At 34.6% G+C, this 13,851-nt stretch overlaps 1 protein-coding gene across 1 annotated transcript in view; it reads left to right on the top strand.

Annotated features, from left to right (window-relative positions):
- tacr1a (tachykinin receptor 1a) overlaps positions 1-13,851 on the top strand; it is a 43,201-nt gene that overhangs the window by 25,260 nt on the left and 4,090 nt on the right. The window lies entirely within an intron of this gene.

Genomic DNA, 13,851 nt, shown 5'->3' with positions numbered 1-13,851 from the left:
ATGCTCTTTTGTAAATCCACTTTTTGAGTATCATTGTCATCTACTCAGGCTCGAATAGCAAGCTTAAAAAAAATCACACCGTTCACATCTGAATGGATGTAGCACTTATTATTTTATAATGAAGCTGTAATGACTTGTACAGATGGGTTAAGTGCGCCAAACCCAGACGAGACCTGTCTCGCGTTAACATAATAGTTCAGTCTGATTAGAAATGACACCAGGTCTGTTTCATAGCACATTGACTGGGTTTGAAGTGTTGCACGGCACACCGTCTAGCTCTTATTCATGGCTTTGCTTTGCTGGGTGTTATAATAGACTGGAGACACATGCCAGAGTATAAATAGTCTGGTGTGTTATGAAAGCTCACATGCAACATACCTGACATGAGCTCATGCTTATGTTCAAGTGCTGACAAATTATCTGTATGTTACTCAGATAACATTTACTCACGTTTATATAATTCAGACCACCCAGAGGACTATTTTTTAGCTCAGAGGAAGACTTTATGGTTATGTTTGATTAACCTAAAAATGAAAAATTCACTTACTTACCCTCGTGTTGGTCAAGGTCCTGCAGTTTTTCTTTCTTCTGCAGAATACAAAAGTAGATAAGGCTGCATGAATGACTGATGTATTGCGATATGGGTGGGCGTGATTGTTAAATCACAAAAGCTGCAATTTAATTGAAGTGCCCTGCAAAAGTATTCACACCCCTTCATTTTTTTTCACATTTTGTTTTGTTGCAGCATTATGTTAAACTGCTTTAAGTTACTTTTTTTCCCACATCAATCTACATCACATACACCATACACCATAATGACAAAGCACAAAACAGGTTTGTAACAACTTTGCAAATTTATTAGAAATAAAAAACTGAAAAGATCCCGTTGCATAAGTATTCATACCCTTTTCTGGTACACTGGAAATTTAGCTCAGGAGCATTCATATTGCTTCTAGATGTTACTACCCTTCGAGTGGAGTTAAACTGTGGCAAATTCATTTAAATGAGTATGATTTAGAAAGGCACACACCTCTCAGAAAAGGTCTAACAGCTGAAAATGCATATCAGAGCAAAAACCTCTGAAAAAGTCCTGAGGTCAAGATAACTGCTTGTAGAGCTCAGTGACAGACTTGCGTTAAGGCAATGATCTAGGGAAGAGTTCAGAAAAAAATCTGCTGCATTGAAGGTTCACAGAAGCATTATCCATACTGGAAGACGATTGGAACAACTAGGACTCTAGAAAATGTCTGCCAGCCCCCATCCAACCTGACAGCCCTGCTGAAAAAAACAGCTAATACCAGCCTAGGCTGGTTGGCTGGTCTTAGCTGGTTTAAGCTGGAAGTAGCTGGTTTTAGCTGGTCTCCCAGCCTGGCCAGGCTGGAAAAGTGGCCAAAACCCCTCTAAAACCAGCCTGCCTTCCAGCTATGACCAGCTAAAATCAGCCAATCAGCCTAGGCTGGTTTTAGCTGTTTTTTTCACCAGGGAGAGCTTGAGAGATGAAAAGGTGAGGCAAAGATAATTGCCAAATGCAGATGTGCAAAGCTTGTCACATCATATCCAAAAAGACTTGAGGCTGTAAAGGTGCTTCAACTATGTACTGAGTTAAGGGTATGAATACTTATGCAATGTACTTATTTCAGTGTTCTATTTTTAATAAATTTGTAAAATTTGCAAATCTGGTTTTTGCTTTGTCATTATTATGGTGTATGGAGTGTAAATTGATGTGGGGAAAAACTAATTTAAAGCAGTTTAACATAATGCTGCAACAAAACAAAATGTGAAAAAAGGGGTATGAATACTTTTGCAAGGCACTGTAAATATATGGTATATATTATATGTTGCTTGTTTCAGAGTGAAGCGTGGAGTAGTAATTTCTATCCAAGCAGCTCATGATTCAGTGTTTTCAGGATATCAATTAGCAGTAAATGCTGCTCTACACAAACTCTTTTCTTAATCTGTGCTGAATCTTGCTTATAACATGCATTTGGAAATACAATATGCGCCAACTATCTTCCCAAACTTATAAACAAAAGAGATGCTTAAAGGCTTCCTGCAAAAACAAAAGCTTGATCGTTAAGTGTTTAAAAATGAAGAAATTAAGTAAGCCATAAAGCCAAAAAAAGCCCTATGATTTCATGGGCAGATTTGTGAAATCCATTATACAAATGGAATTTACTATATTACACTGAGTGTTGTGGAATTTGCCCAATTTTGAATGAATAAATCAAAAGTAGGTCAGTACATTTAAATCAAAACGTGATATGGACTAGTAGCTGTAAATATTAAGCCACAAAAATACTATTTAAATACAAACCTGCATGTTCTGTGTGTCTCTGTGTGAATGAATGGCACACGGTTTCGTTTACTATACACATACTGAAGCGCGTGGAATGCTTATGGTGTTTTCAGCCTCTGCCGCCTCAAAATGAACATGAACACATAAACAATCTCTAGAACTGCTCTGAGAGTCACTTCATGAGCGTTTTACCATTTCTTTTGAGAAAAAAAACTATGTCATATATATATATATATATATATATATATATATATACAAACAGAAATGTAATGGTCTTCATAGCAACCCGTCAAAATAAAAGTTCAGTTTAACTAGAAGAAACTGTGACAGAAATATATTACTTAATGTAATGATAGTGTTGCTACTACTAATAAAAATATTATCAAAACATAACTTTTAACCAATATTTACTAGAAAAATTATTAATTAGAATTTATTTACCAGAAAAGATGTAAAACATAAATAATAAATTAATTCTTTATAAAAAATAAATTAATTAGACATGCTTTTGATTATTAAAATTCAATAAAACCATTAAATTGGAATCCAGGAAATGAATGGAAAACAGAATTTAGTTAAAAAATAAAACAGAATTTCAGGGGAAAAAACAAACAAACATATTTTCAATTTTTGTTAAACTTTTAATAAATTGCTGTTAAACTGTGTACATTTTATGATTTCAATTAATTAGATATGCTTTTTGGAATCCAGAAAATTAATGGAAAACAGAATTGGGTAAAAATAAACCTGAATTTGAGGGAAAAACATATTTCATAGGGCCTTAAAGATTAAATTTTTGTTAAACTTTTAATAAATTGCTGTTAAATTGAGTACATTTTATGATTTCAATTAATTAGATATGATTTTGGAGTAATATATTTTTTATACACAATCTAGAAAAATTGGAAAATGGAAAAAAACTAAATCCAGAAAAAAAATTAAAGAAAAAGCAAAGAAGAAATAAAACCGATTTCATAGGGCTCTGAGTATTGTAGACTTTTATAGTATACTATTTGGTTTTAAATACTCTATTTCTATTTTATAGTGATATATTATGATGTTATGATATTTAGTTTAATATTTTATTTAGTAATTATTATGATTGTTATTATAATTATTATTAAGAAAGAATGAAACACTCATAAATATCAGTATTGTAGTTTTATAGTATAGTAGATTTAAAAAAAAACTTTTTTTACTTTATAGTAAAATATGATTTACTTTTGGTTAATATTTCATGTAGTAATAGTAGTAATTGTCACGCTTCAGGCAGGAACACACGAACAACGAATTATTATCATTAATCATATCGATATATAATCACAAAATATAATGAATAATCAACAAGCCCAGAGCTTTTTGGCGTTTCATCGGTCGGTTGCAATTCCTATCAGAAAAATCACAAAGCATGCAGTCCTACCCCAATGACTTTTAATTTGTAAATATAGCGTCATTGCGCTTCAGGCGTTTGAATCCTGGCTCAAGGATCTTTCCCGATCCCTTCGCCATCAATCTCTCTCGCTTCATTTTCTGTCTGCTCTATATGCTATCCTGTCATAAATAAAGTTTAAAAAACAATCTTTTTTTGGTTTTCAGTAGAACAAAGAAAGTCACACAGGTTTGGAACAACATGAGGGTAAATAAGTGAGGGCAAGCGTTCAGACAAAATAGCAGAACAATCACTTTAAGCAAGAGTCCTAATTTGATCTCACTGCTGTCAAGGAGAAACAACTGAGATTTGAAAGAGATTGAATCATTTACTTTAATAGGAGGCCAGCATCATACTACATATCATCTTACCCCCATTTCCCTATTCATCCTCTAAATAAACAGCCGAACTTGATACTCCAAAAGCGCACTAATATAGAAGGATTTGTAAACACACTGACTTATGAATATAGATAACACGGTACATCAGGCAGCCCAGCTAAAATAGCTAGATAACACATTATCTTTGCTCAAAAAAAGTTCATGAGAATTGAATTCAGTGTGACTACGAAAAGTGCAGAGATGTATGATGTTATCTCAGCACCCCACCACTGTTCTGACCCTTTCATCGTGTTCTTTGGCTCTGTTTGATAGCAGTTCACAGATAACACATTCTCCGCCATCCCCACCTAAAGACTGACAGCTCACTAACAGCATGTGACCAGGCTGTTTCAGTTTGCCTAGCCTGGAACTTAGATGTCTTTTTGGGCGACCCACAGGCTTGCTGCAGGCTTTATTTCTCTCTCTCCCTCCGTCTCTCTTTTTGCTTCTCAACTCTTGCGAGAAAAGGGGGAAATTGAGCTCTCCTCAATCTGGATTCTGACAGGGTGCGCTCCGTGAGGCACTGATTTCTGCAAATTGCCATGAAACTCAACCAGGAGAACTCGTAGTGCAGCTAGCTGTATTTTTACCAGAGATTATAGGCACAAAATGCTCCACAAATATGAGCTAATATGAATGATTAGTTCTAATGAGGTGTCTAAAAGCAGAACAACCCATACAGATGACAAAAAACACATCCGGTAGTCAGTCTAATTTTATGCTTTTGAAATAAGAAAAACCCATGTTTACGAGATCTTTTGTAACATTAAAAACGTCTTTGACACTTTTGATCAATTTAATCCGCCATGCTAATTTTTGTCAGGATTCTTTGATGAGCAGAATGTTCAAAAGAACAGAGAACATCAGAAATGTCTTTACTGTCACTTTTTTCAATTTAATGCATCCGAGTTGAATAAAAGTACTAATTTCTTTAATAAAGAAAATCTTAACGACTCCAAAGTTTTGACTGGTAATGTACAGTTGAAGTCAAAAGTGGATGTAAAGCCTCACAAAATCTGCAAAATGTAAATTATTTGACCAAAATAATAGGGATCAAACTAAATGCATGTTATTATTTATTTAGTACTGACCTGAAAAATATTTCCCACAAAAGATGTTTACATATAGTCCACAAGAGAAAAGAAACAAAAGTTTACATACGCTTGATACTTAATACTGTGTTGTTACCTGAATGATCCACAGCTGTGTTTTTTGGTTTAGTGACAGTTGTTCATGAGTTCCTTGCTTGTCCTGAACAGTTAAACTGCCCACTGTTCTTCCCACAAATTCTTTGGTTTTTCAGCATTGTGTATTTGAACTCTTTCCAACAATGACTGTATGATTTTGAGATCCATCTTTTCACACTGAGGCACTCATATTCAACTATTACAGAAGGTTCAAACACTCACTGATGCTCCAGAAGGAAACACAGTGCATTAAGAGCCAGGGGGTGAAAACTTTTGAACAGAATAAAGAGATGTATTTTTTTTTATTTTACCTATTTATAACATTTCTTTTATTTAGTACTGCCCTTCAGAAGATAATTACATGTTTCCCAGAAGACAAAATAAGTAACATTTGTGCTGATCTTCAAATTCTAAAAGTTTTCACCCCCTTAATGCAGCCTGTTTGCTTCTGAAGCATCAGTGAGTGTTTGAACCTTTTGTGATAGTTGCATGAGGCCCATCAGTTGTCCTCAGTGCGATAAGATTGACCTCAAAATCATACAGTCCTTGTTGGAAAGGATTCAAATACACAAAACTGCTGAAAAACCAAAGAATTCGTGGGACCTGAAGGATTTTCTGAAGAACAGCGGGCAGTTTAACTGTTCAGGACAAACAAGGGACTCAATAAATAATAATAAAAAAAAGCTGTGGATCATTCAGGTAACAACACATTATTAAGAATCAAGTGTATGTAAACTTCTGAACGGGGTCATTTTTTATAAATTCAGCTTTTATTTTCTCTTGTGGACTATATGTAAATGTTTTATGTGAAATATCTCATTCAGGTCAGTACTAAATAAAAAATATCAAGCATTTTGTATAATCCCTCATATTTTGGTCAAATAATTAACATTTTGCAGATTCTGCAAGGTGTATGTAAACTTTTGACTTCAACTGTATATATATGAAAATATTGTAGATATTTCATCGATATATAGCATCGATATTTCACCCTACAAACATGAATAGAATTCATAAAACAACTTTGCCTAGAATAAAACCAAAATATATACATTTTAAAATAACAATGCATTCATTTACATTGTATTACTCTTAACTCGTTCATTTGTATTATTCTTATTTCTTGTTTAACATTATTTTTTAATAACCTTTTCTAAATAAAAAGCATTTAAAGAGAACCAACAAAGAATCCAAGTTAAGTGTTTCCTAAAACTTGTACTTGTTAAACTCCTTAAAAGCTTAAAAACCTCCACCCATAGCTATGCCACTGGCCAAATCACTGTTGTTAGAAAGTAATTTGGGCATTTCCATAATTGGTCAAACATTTAGTAGTAGCTGTATGATGTGAAGTATTGCTAAATAAGGAATAATCACTCATGCGACACATGTGAACCATATCAGATTCATTCCAGTCTCTCTCCCTTCCTGTTTTTCTGATATTTGACTGACGCGTCCAAATCCTGAAAGCACAAATTCAAAGATTGTTTTTGCAAATGTTCGTCTCAAACTCAAAGATCCAGGGAAGTTTTAGTAGAGAAGCTAGATGACATACAGAGGTGAGAATGAGGAAAAAAACAGCAGCCTTTATTTGTTTTTATAATTAGGGTTCCATCTGGTAGTTTCACTGCATACTTTTACTTTTTCTTGGGCTTGATTCAAATTAAATAATTGCCAATTTCTCCCTCCGCTGCAAATGTCCTCCACTATTAGCTAAGACTGTTTTTTTCTTGGATGACAAAAGCTTTAAAGATTGTATTTGTACCTAAAGTGTTCTACCTTGGGTATTACTTCATTAGTTCTATCTGCAATGCGCTCTGTTAGCAGATTTCATTAATTACTCTAATCTTTCTTTTTGTGTGGGAACACAAGAAGTTGATAACAGACACATTGTGATGTTCTTTATGCTTCATTTACCTAAATGTGCTGCTAGAACAAAACAGGTACTTGCATTTCAGATATCATTAGTAAGCCATTGCTGCATGACAGTTATTACTGTTACTGACAGTTATTACACTGTTTGCTCATGGTGAAAACAGACACTCCAAATCTGAAAGGTGGAAACCAAATTTGAAGTGTGACAGTGAGACAATGCTTCTAACTCGCAGCCTTTTTTTTTTCAACACAGCTCTGTCAGACACTTTATCCTGGTGTAAGTAGAAAGTCTTGGCTTTGACGCTGAAAGCAATCAGTCTAGCTGGCATTCTGCTGCATCTCTTCATTACCTGTGACTGTGAATTGACCGATTGTTCTGACATATGGCATTTTAATAAACTCAATGAATTAAGACCGCAATTCGCCACTTAACAACTATAATATTTCATACAGGAGCTTCTCAGTAACGTTGATGAAATTTCCACATCCACAGATGAAAAATCACTCTCTCTCTCTGGAATTTTACCTTGCTAGTCTAAATGTACTGGAATGCATTAAAGTGCGTACGTGGCATCAAAATGAGTTTTAGAGTGGGATGGGACAAGAAAGGTGGGCTGTGGTACCACTATTTGGCACAACCTGAGCTTATTAATATTAATTAGCTCACTTTTAACATTGTTAGGTCATCTTAAACCATCCAGCTACATTACACAATTGATGTTTATGAGCCAAACCTCTGTACGATTCATAAATTGATGTTCTGTGCAGATGTGCTGCAACCAGTCAAAAGTTTTTGAACAGTAAGATTTGTAATGTGTTTTTAAAGAATTCTTATCTGCTCACCAAGTCTGCATTTATTTGATCCAAAATACAGCAAAAGCAGTAATATTGTGAAATCATTTACTATTTAATATGACTGCTTTCTATTTGAATATACTGTATTTTAAAATGTAATTTATTCCTGTGATCAAAGCTTCATTTTCAGTATCATTACTCCAGTCTTCGGTGTCACACGATCCTTTAGAAATCTTTCTAATATGATGTTTTGCTGTTCAAGAAACATTTTTGATTATTAACATTATCAATATACAAAACAGATGAGTACATTTTCAGGATTCTTTGAAAGATTTGAAATAAAAAGCTTGTGTAACATTATACACTATACCATTTTAAAGTCCGGAGTCAGAAAAAAAAAGTCAGGGGGAAAATGAATACTGAATACTTGTTTTTAGCGAGGATGCTTTAAATTGATCAAAAGTGATGATAAAGACATTTATAATGTTACAAAAGATTTCTATTTCAGATAAATGCTGTTCTTCTGACCTTTCTATTCAACAAAAAACCTGAAAAAATTATACTCTACGTTTTCAACATAATACATGTTTTTGACAGCCACCTAGAATATTAGAATGATTTCTGAAGGATCATGTGACTGGAGTAATGATGCTAAAAATTCAGCTTTCTAAATCACAGGAAGAATTACATTTTAAAATATATTCAAATAGGAAACAGTTATTTTAAATAGTAAAAATATTTTAAAAAAATTACTGTTCTTGCTGTACTTTGGATCAAATAAATGCAGGCTTGGTTAGCAGAAGAGACTTCTTTAAATAACATTAAAAATCTTACAATATAAAAACTATGGACTGGTAGTGTAGGTTGTATGTAGATTTTCTATGCAGAAATGCAATATAAAGCAAGTTTGCTTGGATATTTTACGTTAGCTTTTAATATTAATAAATAAATGGAATAAATCTGTATAGATAAAAGAATTCGAAGTACATCAAAAAAAAGAAAATTCTTAAAGGGGTCATCGGATGCCCATTTTCCAAGTTCATATGATTCTTTAGGGTCTTAATGAAAAGTCTATAATATACTTTGGTTAAAAATTCTCAATAGTAGTGTAAAAAACACCCTTTTACCTTGTCAAAATCAGCTCTGCAAATAATCAACTCATTTTATTGCATGGTCCTTTAAATGCAAATGAGCTCTGCTCGCCTGGCCCCTTCCTGTTGTGTGAGCCGTAATGTTTACTTTAGCCGCATTTAGCCGCGATTAGCGGTGAAACTCGCCAACAAGCACATTATTAAGAAAGGCTGTTTGCAAACATGCAAAAAAAACCTTAAGCTCACTTCTGCTGTGGGTGAAGCTGCATCAGGAACGATTTGCACGAACATAGACGCATATATAGATCGGGATCAGCGCTTTCCTTTTAAAAATGAAATTAACGTTATCCTCTGTCTTCGGCGGCTCAGATGTCTGGAATAAATGACTACTGCTATGTTCATTATTACTTCCAACAACAGAACACTTCAATCGCCCAATCGGACACATTTTTGTCTTCCCCTGCACCTGAGTCGACACAATGGCGATTGGACTGTTTGAGCTCGGTGAGGGCGGGTCTAAGGTAAGGCTCTCATGTCAATCAACTATCATAGGAGCAGCCTCTGTCGGTGTGTCGTCACACTGACAAGAAGCTGAGAATGACCTGATTTTAAAAAGGGGATATTACTTTTAAACATTAAAAAATACCACTGGGTGGTTTCTCATTGTAGGGTGGTTGTGTACACTAACTGCCAACACACATTAATGTTCAAACTACATGTAAAAGTGAGTTTTGCATCCGATGACCCCTTTAATATTGAATGAACATGTAAGAAAATTATTTTACCTGACTTTCTCTCATAAGAAAAGATTATACAGATTATTTTTGTCCATATAATGAAAGTCATTAGATCCCACTGTCATTATTTATAGAAAAAAAACACAGAAACATTCTTCAAAATACCTACTTTTGTGCTTCACAGAAAAAAGTCTGTCATATAGATTTGGAACAAGACATTTGACGCCATTTTGGAGTGAACTTTCTCTTTAAATTCTGAGAATGAAAATGTCAACAATTTAACATCAAGATGCAATTAGAAAAACTACCTGTCAATAGTGCACTGATTGCCATATTTGTCTATATAAATGTAAATTTGGTCTCCTGAAATAAGTGATTTGATTTTCACGCCTCTTAAATCAATTGAGATTGAAACTGATTCAGCACTGCATGTTTTCTAATTTCCTCACCTATTTAAAGGTGCACTCATTAATTTCTCCCTCATTAGAACACACTTTTCCAGTCAAACGTTTGGAATAATTAATAGCAGTCTATCACGGTTTCCACAAATGTATTTCCAAAAAAATAAAACAGCAACTTTTCTACATTGAATTTAATAAGTAATGTTTCTTAAGCACCAAATCAGCATATTAACGATTTCTAAAGGATTCTGTGACACTGGAGTAATGCCTGCTGAAAAGGCATCTTTGCCATCAGGAATAAATTACATTTTAAAATATATCCAAATAGAAAACAGTTGTTACATTGTAATGTTTTACAATATTAATGCCTTTACTCTATTTTTGCTTAAATAAATGCACCCTTGGTAAGCATTTAAGATTAAAAAAAAAAAAAAACTTAATCATTCCAAACTTTTGATATTGCAAAAACACACCATTACCTTATGAGCAAAATCTGAATCTGAAACTAGAATGAGAAATGTTAAGTTTTCTTTCTCAGTCTGTCGCCATATCGTTTCCTTCTCTCGACTCCTGTTTTCCTGATTGCACTTAATTGCTAGTGAAATGGTGAGTGAGGTATAAGTGGTGGTCAGCAAGAGGTGACTGCACTGCCTTGCTTTACTCATCAGAGTTTCTTTGTGCTGTACCTAGTTCAATCATCTTTCCTACTCACATTCTTTAACAGCAGCCATGGAGAAGCTGTTAGCGTAGGAAGGGGGTGGGTGAATGTTGCCAAGTCCAAGTCTCCTGATGACAGCATTCCACCTGTGCCACTAAGGAATATGAAACAATGGAAGTATAATTAATCATGGCCTCGTTTTTAGACTCCCTCTTGGAGGGAATCACTGGAAGCAACAATATCACAGAGAAATCTGTGTTGTCTTCAGATTGGCAGGTGGCATTCCTGATACGAGTATCTCTCAGTCTGGCCCTTAGGGCATTTCCTGCAGTGTTTACTGTCTGCTCTTAGAGAACGTCACCAGTTTTTTTCATTTTGAGGGTGAGTATTTATATAAGCATAGCCACATAACCCAAGTGGTTTTTGAAATAGGTTTATCTCATGAATATCAATTACAACATGAATGGATGCTTTAAGGTTACTTCAAAATTGAGCTCATTAATATTCATGATGGGTATCGTATTCACAATAATTTATCTGTGGATGAAGAAGCTTCAACATTATTGAGCAGTTCCTTTAAGAAGGTAAACACTGTAGTGTCCTTTGGCCATGGGATTGCAAGTCATTGCGATTCAAATACATGCAGTGCATTTTAATAGAGTTATACTGTAAATCGTGATGCAGTTTGATTGCTGTGTTTCCTTGTTACACGTTTACTTAATAAATCATGCATTAAGTAGTCTAGTTCACTTTGTAATTGCTTTTGAGAGATTAATGGGGTGTAATATGTTTATCTTTGATATGTGACTTCACTTAGGTGCTTGTTTGATTCATGATTTTAGTTCTTTGCAAGACCAAGTGCATTAGGGCTAAGAAATGAGCTGTGCCTAGATTTCTCCGACGGGCAACATGACTCAAGTCCGACAAAGATTTGGCAAAGCAAAAATGTTGAGAATAGATAAAAGTCTGAACAGTCTGAACAGTAAAGGAATGCTTACTTTTACATGTATGCATTTGAAATAAACCGTTTTACGAAGCCCTATGAAAGAAAAACAATAGATTTATTAATATGCGACGTTTTATTAATTAGTTCCCTTGCTGTATTTAAATAGTGTCCATTTTGTACTAATTTGTTCCCTCATTTTAATTAAAAAATAAAATCGTGTAACAAGTCTTTAATTCATGGCCGCAATTTGATTTTGTTTTTTTTTCCTATATATCATGTCATAACCCTTGTTTTTATATTCTTATGATATAAATAAACAAAAGATCAATAATGAGAGTTATCAAATATAGGATGTATAAAACACTATGTATTTGCTCATTAAAATAATTAAAAATGTCTTTAAATAGCTAAAATGGACATTTTCTTGAGTGTGAACTTTCCTGTTGGTTTTGCCTTTTCCATGAAAACCAGAAAATTAAAACAGCAAACCCTAAATAAAAGATGTAAAAGTGTATATAACAATAAATGAGTCCATTTTGAACACAATAAAATAAAAAAATGCACAGGGGCAGCACTAAAACAGCAAACATAGGCTCATTGGAAATATGTATATATACACATTTCTGCAAAACTGAAACAACGTACCAACAATGCAAAAGTATTTATACCTCTTCATTTTTTATGTTGCTGCCTTATGTTAAACTGCTTTAAATTACTTTTTTCCACATCAATCTACACTCCATACACCATAATGGCAAAGCAAAAAAATGTATTCAAAATAAAAAAACTTAAATTATTTCATTGCATAAGTATTCATACCCTTATCTGGGACAGTTGAAATTTAGTTTAGGAGCATTTATATTGCTTGTAGATGATACTACACTTCGAGTGAAGTTAACCTGTGGCAAATTCATTTGAATGGTTATGATTTGGAAAGACAGAAACATCTTGATAAAACGTCTAATGGCTGAAAATGCATATTGAGGTAAAAAAAAAAAACTGCCTGTAGAGCTCAGAAACAGGATTGCATCAAGCCACACATCTGGGGAAGAGTTCAGAACAAAATCTGCTGCACTGAAGGTTAACAGAAGCATGTAGTCTCCGTTACCCTTAATAGAAGAAGTTTGAAACAACCACAACTCTTCCTAGAACTGGCCTCCTGGCCAAACTGAACAATTGATAGAGAACGTATTTGGTTAGAGTGATGACCAAGAACCTGATGGTCACTCTAGTTGAGCTCCATGATCATATGTGAAGCTAGGAGAGACCTAGAGAAAAATAAACATTACTGCAACACTACACTGATCTGGGCTTTATGGCAGTGTGGCAAGATTCAGTCCTCTCCTCGGTGAAGACACATGAAAACAGAATTTGCAAAAAAGCACCACAAGGACCCTCAGACTGTGAGAAACAAGATTCTCTGGTTTGATGAACCTCAATTCCAAGCATCATGTTTGAAGGAAACCAAGTACTGCTCATCACCTTATGAGTATCTCAACAGTAAAGTGTGCTGATAGCAGCTTCATGCTGTGGGGCTGGTTTTTTTCGAATGCGATATTAAGCTCGATATGGCGTAGCTTGTCAGAGATTTACGTCTCTGTGTATCAATTGCCGCTCCAGCGGAACCTGAGCGGAACGCACGTGATGGAGATTTACTACTAATCAAAGCACCGGCTTCATTGACTAAACGCGCCTCACAATATTGTTCGATATATTGCACAGCCCTAAGCTCAATGCACCAAAATACTAAGATAATTAATTTAAACATAGTCCAGAGCATTCAGAACTTCAGACTAGGCAGAAGGTTCACCTTCCAACAGGACAACTCTGTGAATGTCCATGAGTGGCCAAGCCAGAACCTGTGCTTGAACCCAATCAAACATTGCTGGCGAAAATTGAAAATGTCTGCCAGCCCCCATCTAACAGAGCTTGAGAGTTGAAGAGATGAGGAGAAATATGGCAGATAATTGCTAAATGCTGATGAGCAAAGCTTGTCGCATCTTGAGACTTGAGGCTGTAAAGCTGCTTCAGCTAAGTACTGAGTTAAGGGTATGAATAC

This window comes from Garra rufa, chromosome 5, assembly GCF_049309525.1.
Source record: "Garra rufa chromosome 5, GarRuf1.0, whole genome shotgun sequence".
NCBI classification, from domain to species: Eukaryota; Metazoa; Chordata; class Actinopteri; order Cypriniformes; family Cyprinidae; genus Garra; species Garra rufa.
This window is presented reverse-complemented; position numbering and strand designations above follow the sequence as displayed.